Genomic DNA, 8798 nt, shown 5'->3' on the forward strand with positions numbered 1-8798 from the left:
CATAGGCTGACCCAGAAACCCTGCACCGTGGTTTAAAGTCATTTGATCTTTACCGCCGAGCTAAGTGGGCAATTTAAGGACTCTGCACTCCAGTGGAGAGTATGATGAAGTCTGAACAGACACGCGATCTGCTCACTTTGTTTGCCAATGGAGTGATGGCGAGGTCAATTGCTTCAGTAGGAAAGCAGAAAAGAGTACAGTTTGATCTTATTTACTTTTACATACACAACAGAGTTTTATTGGCTGATTAGTACACCACATGTCAAACATGTACATTTTGAGAAGCTGAAACGGTTCCTTCCAGAAGGGTTTCAGGCTAAATAAGCTTGACTCTGATGGATTCACTCATTCATTTTTTGGGGGGTTGAACGGTTACAGTAACATCGCCTGACATAGAGTAACACCGAGGTCTGATTCTGCAGACTGCTCCATCATCTGTCACGTGGCGCACAAGAAACAGCATGACACGTACATAATGGCCGACAATATATTTTTTTTATGGATTCTTCCCCATTAAGACTGCAGCAATTGGAATTACTTTTTAAATGAAAAGTCATAACTTACAACCGCTGCTTTACTGTCCCAGTGATCGGCTATGGCGGCTTTTCTCCAAGTATGGATATAAATTGGGTTTGTGTTGTACTATGATTTTGCGCTTAAGTTATGGTAGGAAGACAGCTTGATATATCTGCTGCTGTCTGTCCACAAAGATGTTTATGCAAATGCTGAGAATTGGTGACAATGCATTTAGTTTACTTACTACTTTTCTTAATTAAGCCCATCTCATACTGTAAATTACAGACACCTCTTCATATGTGTGCCAACAACAAGTACAGACCACAAAAGTCCACTAACACATGCCCACTAATTTCTCTTAATCCATCCTTTTCATTTAGTGGCTTTGTGACTTTGCGCACATGCAGGTCGCTCCCCCGATTCTTCCGGTTGCTCCCCCGAGTTTTTATTCAAACAGGTTTGGCTACAGGTCCTCTGACATTGTCCTTTGGCTCTGGAACATCGTGTCCTGGATAATGAGAGGTGTGGTGGTAGTTGTGGGGGCAGGAACAATATGGAGAGAATGTTGTCATTACACCTCGCTGCTGTAGAAGGTGTTCTCTCTGTTTGAGGAAGGGATTAGTGGAGTGGATTGTGGAGAGTTTGTTCTAAATGGAGATATTAACCATTAGGTAATAGATACCAGGGATTTAACACATTTATGTAATTTATACATCATCATATATGTCTTCATGCTCTAAGAATTGAATCAACAGCAATCAATAGAGCCTAGTCTACTTCATCTTTCCTTTTCTGGGTCACCAAATATGTGAAAAGACATCTCTGGCAGCTTCTTTTCTGTGTCAAGTCTAATGATGTTTGAAGAAGAGTCTCTGTGTGCATCAGAGGTCTGCAGCGCTGACTGGCCATTAGAGAAGACCAAAGATACAGACACATATTCGATCAGAACTTCCTATGATGAAGCTAAAAACATTTTGGACTAGGTGTTTGAGTAATTTGTTATGCAACCTGCGGCCTTGAAGAGGGGAGGGCAGCTGGGGAAGAGGTGTGGCAAACAAGCACGTATTGATTAGGGGTTTGAGTGAAAAGTCAGGAAGGTATGATGTAACTTTCATTGTCACGTTAAAGTTAACTGGCCTGGGGCGCCCAGATAGCTCAGTTGGTGGAGCGGGCTCCCATGTATAGAGGTTTACTCCTTGATGCAGCGGGCCCGGGTTTGACTCTGACTCCGACCTGCGGCCCTTTGCTGCATGTCATTCCCCCCTCTCTCTCCCCTTTCATGTCTTCAGCTGTCCTATCAATTAAAGGCCTAAAATGCCCCAAAAATAATCTAAAAAAAAAGTTAACTGGGCTGAGCCCTCTGTTGTGTTCTTACTAGGGTTATTTCACACGAAGGAGCTCATGCCTTTGAGAGGGTAATATGCTTCAGTAACTCATGATTAACTGTGCTGTATGTATTGTATTTAGTTTTTGGACTTGATTTGCAAATTAATGAATAAAATGTCGAAAAAAAGAAAGAAATGAGAGTGGTATTGATCTTCTTATCTAAATCTAAAAAAGAAAGTAAATAAGCCTAAAAAAGGAAAGGGAAGGTATGATTTACGGTATTATTTTCCCCCTGTATTCTCTGCATTTGTTATTTGCCAGTCACTGTACCTGTGATATAGAAGTTATTTTTATCTCAGAGAAAGCTTAATTTAGAGCTAATTTAAAGCTAGGTATTTAAAACATTTACAGCTTGAAGTGTGTTTGGCACGCCCCCGACACACTGGGCAGGGCACCGCACTTGATTGCAATGTGTGCCACGGGACCAAGTTCACACAAATGGAGCCCTAAGAGAGCGTCCCACATTCTCAAACACCATTGCAGACGTTATGTGCCCCTGTCTGTGCTCATTACTTCAAGGATGAGAGTTCCCAAGTCCGCTTTAAGTTGTTGAACAAAGCATCAGGGAGCAGTCTGCAGCAAACATCTTTTTTTAATTCGATCAGTGGTTTGCTGGTTTCTATTTGCAGGCTCTGTTATTTAGTGCTTTTAGTTGCCTTGGTGAAAGGTGTTATGTATCGTGGAGTTGCTATATTAAACTTATAAAACGAGACGAGGGTGGCTTCTCTGCACCTCAATGACCCCTCCAGCATCATTATCTTTTTACTGTTCTTACTGTTTAGCCGAGCACCGCTATCTCTACCCCAATGATCTTCCCCATTATTATGCTACTTTTGAGTCTTAGAGATGGTGACCCAAAGGGCAGCAAATATAACTGGAAAATTGTAGCTGTTTTTTCAGAATATCATATCAGAGTGACTCCAATGTGAAAATGGGCAATTATATTCATAAACTGCATCGATTTTGTTCTTCGGGAAACATTCCTTGGAGCAAGAAATCAGAATTTTTGCTGCTTATATTTATTGCTGTTTTTTTCTTCTTTTACTTGGCCCAATTTTACATTTCAAACCGTTACACTACATTTTCCACAAGTTTCCACAGAAACCTTTTGCCCTTTCATATTGCTTATCAATATTGCTGCTTTAGTGTATGTGCTCGCTGCAGAGACTACTGCTGGGTTGTGTCAGGTTTAGTGTGGAGTATGTGGAGGAGGTGTTACTGCCTTCCTGGTTCCAAGGAAGTGAGGCTTTTTAGTTTCCAAGTAACAAATGTGTTACTGTGACAAAACTAGGCAAACATCCTCATGTAAGCTACTCCTCTGCACATTTAGTAATGAAGGGATGTTGATTTGGCTGCCTAACCCAGCAACAATCTTCCTGTATCTTTATAGTACGGTATTATAAGTTAAAATGTTTTTTTGTTCTAACAAAACATGGTTTGAAAACGCACTATTACAGAAATCATGCATAGAGGAGTATTGCAGAGGTTAGATTTATTCTTTAAAGCTCGTTTTTTTTTCAAACAGCATGTTTCACTTTTATAAGAGAAAAGGATTTGAGGATGAAGGATTGATATGAATTATTGAAAGTTGCTGGTATATACTTTCCAGACTGATGAAGAGCAGTTTGTCCTGCTCTTTATTTATAATATATAATATATCATATCATATATAACAGATCCCCAACAGTGTATGTTTCAGTCCTGAACAGATATGTTTGTAATGTTACCTTTGAGTATAGTAAATGCACTTTGCCAAGTAATGCTTTGTCTCTAGTTGCTAGTTTGCTTGGAATGCTAACGTTTACAGCTTACAGTAGGCAGTATTTTTTTTTGCATAGGATGGCGAAGGCATGACCCGCCCTACTCTGCCTCTAAATAACTGATAACTAATTCTTACCCTAACCTTAAAGGGATATGCCACCGTTTGTTGAAATAGGGCTTATCACGGTCTCCCCTAGCTGTAGATAGGTGTGCCAACGCATTTTTTTTGCATGCATTGTTTTAGTTCGGTGCAACACCGACAGCGCCGCCGCTAGTTAGTTTAGCGTAGTGAATGGAATCCTATGTTGCCGGTTAGCATGTTTTGAGTAAAAGTGAGCCAACAAAAGACAAAAAAACAACCTAATTACTTGCACTGAGACAAAAAATGCGTTGGCCCACCTATCTACAGCCAGGGTGATAAGCCCTATTTCAACAAACGGTGGCGTATTCCCTTAACCAATCTCATGCCTGAACCTAACCAACCCAACCAACAAAGGCAGCGAGAACCAGCCAATCAGCAGGGTTTAGCAACCTGACCTTTGTGAAAATCACAATATAGATCAACGAATGAATCAAACCTGGACCACCAGTTGCCTTTACCACAAACTACACGACCACATCAACAATGTATGTTGATTTATTCTGACGCATATTTAAGTCATGTGGAAGCTCTGCTGCATGGCATACCAAGTAGTTATTTCTCTCTGCCTTTTGATGAGCCCCACCAGGCAAACCATAATGTCAAATTTAATTATTGAGAAAGTTGATTAGAATTAAAAAACTTAAATGTCTCTTTTAATTAAATTAAATTATGTCCAGAGGTCCAGGAGCTATTCAGTCTTGCATGTAGTTCATAATGAAACTAAGTCTGGAAAATCCACATCTTTAACCTTTAGTTTCAGTTTTATCTAGTAGTGGTCACGCAGGAAACAGCGTGAAGAGCGCATGCAAATGAAATCAGCATATTTCCATAAAATACTTCAAGGAAGAAAAGCTGGAGGGGGGAGATCAACCGCTGCTGCTGTGACATATAGATGACCTACTCCTGACTGTTTGTGTTGTGCACTTATCAGGCCCTCACAAATGTTTCACATCCACTGAAATGGGGAGAGAGAGAGAGAGAAAAAGAGAGAGTATTAGTATTCAAAATGTTGCCTGGACAGTGAAAGCTATACATATATATGTACAGTGCCTTGCGAAAGTATTCGGCCCCCTTGAACGTTTCGACCTTTTGCCACATTTCAGGCCTCAAACATAAAGATATAAAACTGTAATTTTTTGTGAAGAATCAACAACAAGTGGGTCCCAATTATGAAGTGGAACGAAATTCATTGGCTATTTCAAACTTTTTTAACAAATAAAAAACTGAAAAATTGGGCGTGCAAAATTATTCAGCCCCTTTACTTTCAGTGCAGCAAACTCTCTCCAGAAGTTCAGTGAGGATCTCTGAATGATTCAATGTTGACCTAAATGACTAATGATGATAAATAGAATCCAGCTGTGTGTAATCAAGTCTCCGTATAAATGCACCTGCTCTGTGATAGTCTCAGAGGTCCGTGTAAAGCGCAGAGAGCATCATGAAGAACAAGGAACACACCAGGCAGGTCCGAGATACTGTTGTGGAGAAGTTTAAAGCTGGATTTGGATACAAAAAGATTTCCCAAGCTTTAAACATCCCAAGGAGCACTGTGCAAGCGATAATATTGAAATGGAAGGAGTATCAGACCACTACAAATCTACGAAGACCCGGCTGTCCCTCTAAACTTTCAGCTCATACAATGAGAAGACTGATCAGAGATGCAGCCAAGAGGCCCATGATCACTCTGGATGAACTGCAGAGATCTACAGCTGAGGTGGGAGACTCTGTCCATAGGACAACAATCAGTCGTATACTGCACAAATCTGGCCTTTATGGAAGAGTGGCAAGAAGAAAGCCATTTCTTAAAGATATCCATAAAAAGTGTCGTTTAAAGTTTGCCAAAAGCCACCTGGGAGACACACCAAACATGTGGAAGAAGGTGCTGTGGTCAGATGAAACCAAAATCGAACTTTTTGGCAACAATGCGAAACGTTATGTTTGGCGTAAAAGCAACACAGCTCAAACATGGTGGTGGCAGCATCATGGTTTGGGCCTGCTTTTCTTCAGCAAGGACAGGGAAGATGGTTAAAATTGATGGGAAGATGGATGGAGCCAAATACAGGACCATTCTGGAAGAAAACCTGATGGAGTCTGCAAAAGACCTGAGACTGGGATGGAGATTTGTCTTCCAACAAGACAATGATCCAATACATAAAGCAAAATCTACAATGGAATGGTTCACAAATAAACATATCCAGGTGTTAGAATGGCCAAGTCAAAGTCCAGACCTGAATCCAATCGAGAATCTGTGGAAAGAACTGAAAACTGCTGTTCACAAACGCTCTCCATCCAACCTCACTGAGCTTGAGCTGTTTTGCAAGGAGGAATGGGCAAAAATGTCAGTCTCTCGATGTGCAAAACTGATAGAGACATACCCCAAGCGACTTACAGCTGTAATCGCAGCAAAAGGTGGCGCTACAAAGTATTAACTTAAGGGGGCTGAATAATTTTTGCGCCCAATATTTCAGTTTTTATTTGTTTAAAAGGTTTGAAATATCCAATAAATTTCGTTCCACTTCATGATTGTGTCCCACTTGTTGTTGATTCTTCACAAAAAATTACAGTTTTATATCTTTATGTTTGAGGCCTGAAATGTGGCAAAAGGTCGAAAAGTTCAAGGGGGCCGAATACTTTCGCAAGGCACTGTATGTGTTTTAGGGGGGCATACGTGCAGGTTTGTGTGTAGTAGCACCAGGGACGTGCACAGGCGGGGGCTAAAAAAGGGCACTTTTTATAATTATTTATTTTAAAAAACATGTTTGTTTAAACGTTAACGATACTAGCACAAGTCTGACTTCCTTACCAATTTATTTTAATCGGGACTCAACATATTCTAAACCCCCGACCGTATATTTAGATTTTTTTATTCAATAAATAAATTTGTTTGACAGGAAAGCTGTGCGCAAACAGGAATTAATTGATAAAATAAAAAAAAAATGCTCAAACCCCGTCTGATGTTTACGTGTGCATGTGCCTGAGTAGCACATCCATATATGTATATTGAGATGAAAAAGGAAAATAGGAAACACAGTGTTTTTGTGCTTGACAAAATATTTGACAATTGCGTATTGTGTATGGCTTGTCATAGCTTTCGATGTGAATTAGCTTTTCCATCTTAATGAGAGCTTTCTGATGGGAAAAGCAGCTCTGCACCTGCCCTCCTCTCTGAGCTTCTTCTTTTAAAACAGGAAACAGGAAAAACAGATGAACACAGCCATGCTGAGGATTTTAAAGTAATGTTTTGTCTACCAGAAGATTTTTACATGAGTATGTATAAAGTCACTATCAGTCAAATTATCCTTTAATCTGTGGCGATTCACTGTCTTGCTAGCTTATGCAAATTGTACACCTGATCCTTGACATTTGTCATTTTCTCATATATGTGTTGTATTGTTTACCTTGAGCGTACACAAACACATGTTACATTTACTCTAGTCTCGCTTTGCCAGACCTTCCTCCACAGCCCTGCGGAGGAGGGTCTGGCTAGTCCACACAGCATTCTGGGATGTGAGAAAAACATGCTCTGGTTTATTGGCATTTCTTTAAACCAATCACAATCGTCTTAGGTGGCACTAAGCTGTACGGCGCCTCCGCAAAATAACCTCGGAAAGGAGCTTGTTTTGGTTGAACGTGTGTACGTTCAAAGGTTGTTTTAGTTGTGCAACAGAAAACTCAGATTGGACAGATAGTTTAGCTAGCTGTCTGGATTTACCCTGCAGAGATCTGAGGAGCAGTTAACCATAGTCCTCAGAAATCGATCGGAGTTTAAAATTCCAACACAAAGAAAGCGGAAGGTAACGGACATCCGGCCTAAATGATGGACACGTATGTGGAACGTCATGTACATAGATTACATTTACTCTACATCCAGTGACATCTCTTTTATTGTGATCGCAGTCAGCCTAAGACTCCTAAGACTTTTTTTTTCTGCTGATCTCGGTTTACCAGGGTCTTAGTCAATATCCTCAACCTTCCACTTCCGGGATTGCCCCGTTACCGCAGGAAAATCCGTTGTTTGGAATAGTAAACTCTGGTGGATTTATGAGGACTATTGTTAACTGCTCCTCAGATCTCTGCAGGGTAAATCCAGACAGCTAGCTAGACTATCTTTTGAATCTGAGTTTTCTGTTGCACGACTTAAACAACTTTTGAACGTACGCACGATCCACCAAAACAAGTTCCTTCCCTTTTTTGCCCCCCCCCCCCCCCCCCCCCCCCCCCTCTTTCCCCCCCCTTTTTTTTTTTGTTTTTTAAAAAAAAAAAAAACCCCCCCTCCTCCCCTCCCCGAATGCTGGCTGGACTAGCCAGACCCTCATCCGCAGCGCTGTGGAGGAAGGTCTGAAAGCGAGACTACCAGCGTCTAAACAGGCATGGCTGGGGTTTGGTACATCATGCTGCAGACCAACCAATGTCATTCAATCACCACAAACATTTTATTGGACAAATCTATTGTGGTCACACGGAAGATGTAGTGCTGACAGCTTGACAGTTCAATATATATACACTTTTTGAGGAATGGAAAAATGGTGGCCACCAGCTGCAAAAAAGACTAGAGATGGCACTGTTGTGATCCAAATTATTCAGTCACCGACAACTTATGCAACATGCTACCTTAGGGAATCTTGAGTAATAAACCACTTGGGGACCTACTGAGATAACTGCATAGATGTCTGTTTTACATTTCCAAGCTCATTCTGCCCCGTGCAAGATAAACATATGCGCTAATCTATTGTTTCAAAGGCCTTCTCCAAGGTTAACTCATTCTTCAAGCGCTGTAGATTACTTCAGGCATGCAACAACCTTGGTGAAATTTGCATCAGCGTGATTGAAGTGATTGGTGATGCTTCTTCGAATGCCACTGTGCTGTCACTGTTATTTATAGGAACAACAGCAACAACATAGGCTAATATGACACAATAAATTCATATGATTATTTATTATTATTTATTATTTATTATTATTATTTATTTCATGTCTTTTTTTTTATTGTTAACAC

The sequence above is a fragment of the Perca fluviatilis genome, chromosome 15 (genome assembly GCF_010015445.1).
Source record: "Perca fluviatilis chromosome 15, GENO_Pfluv_1.0, whole genome shotgun sequence".
In the NCBI taxonomy this organism is placed as follows: domain Eukaryota; kingdom Metazoa; phylum Chordata; class Actinopteri; order Perciformes; family Percidae; genus Perca; species Perca fluviatilis.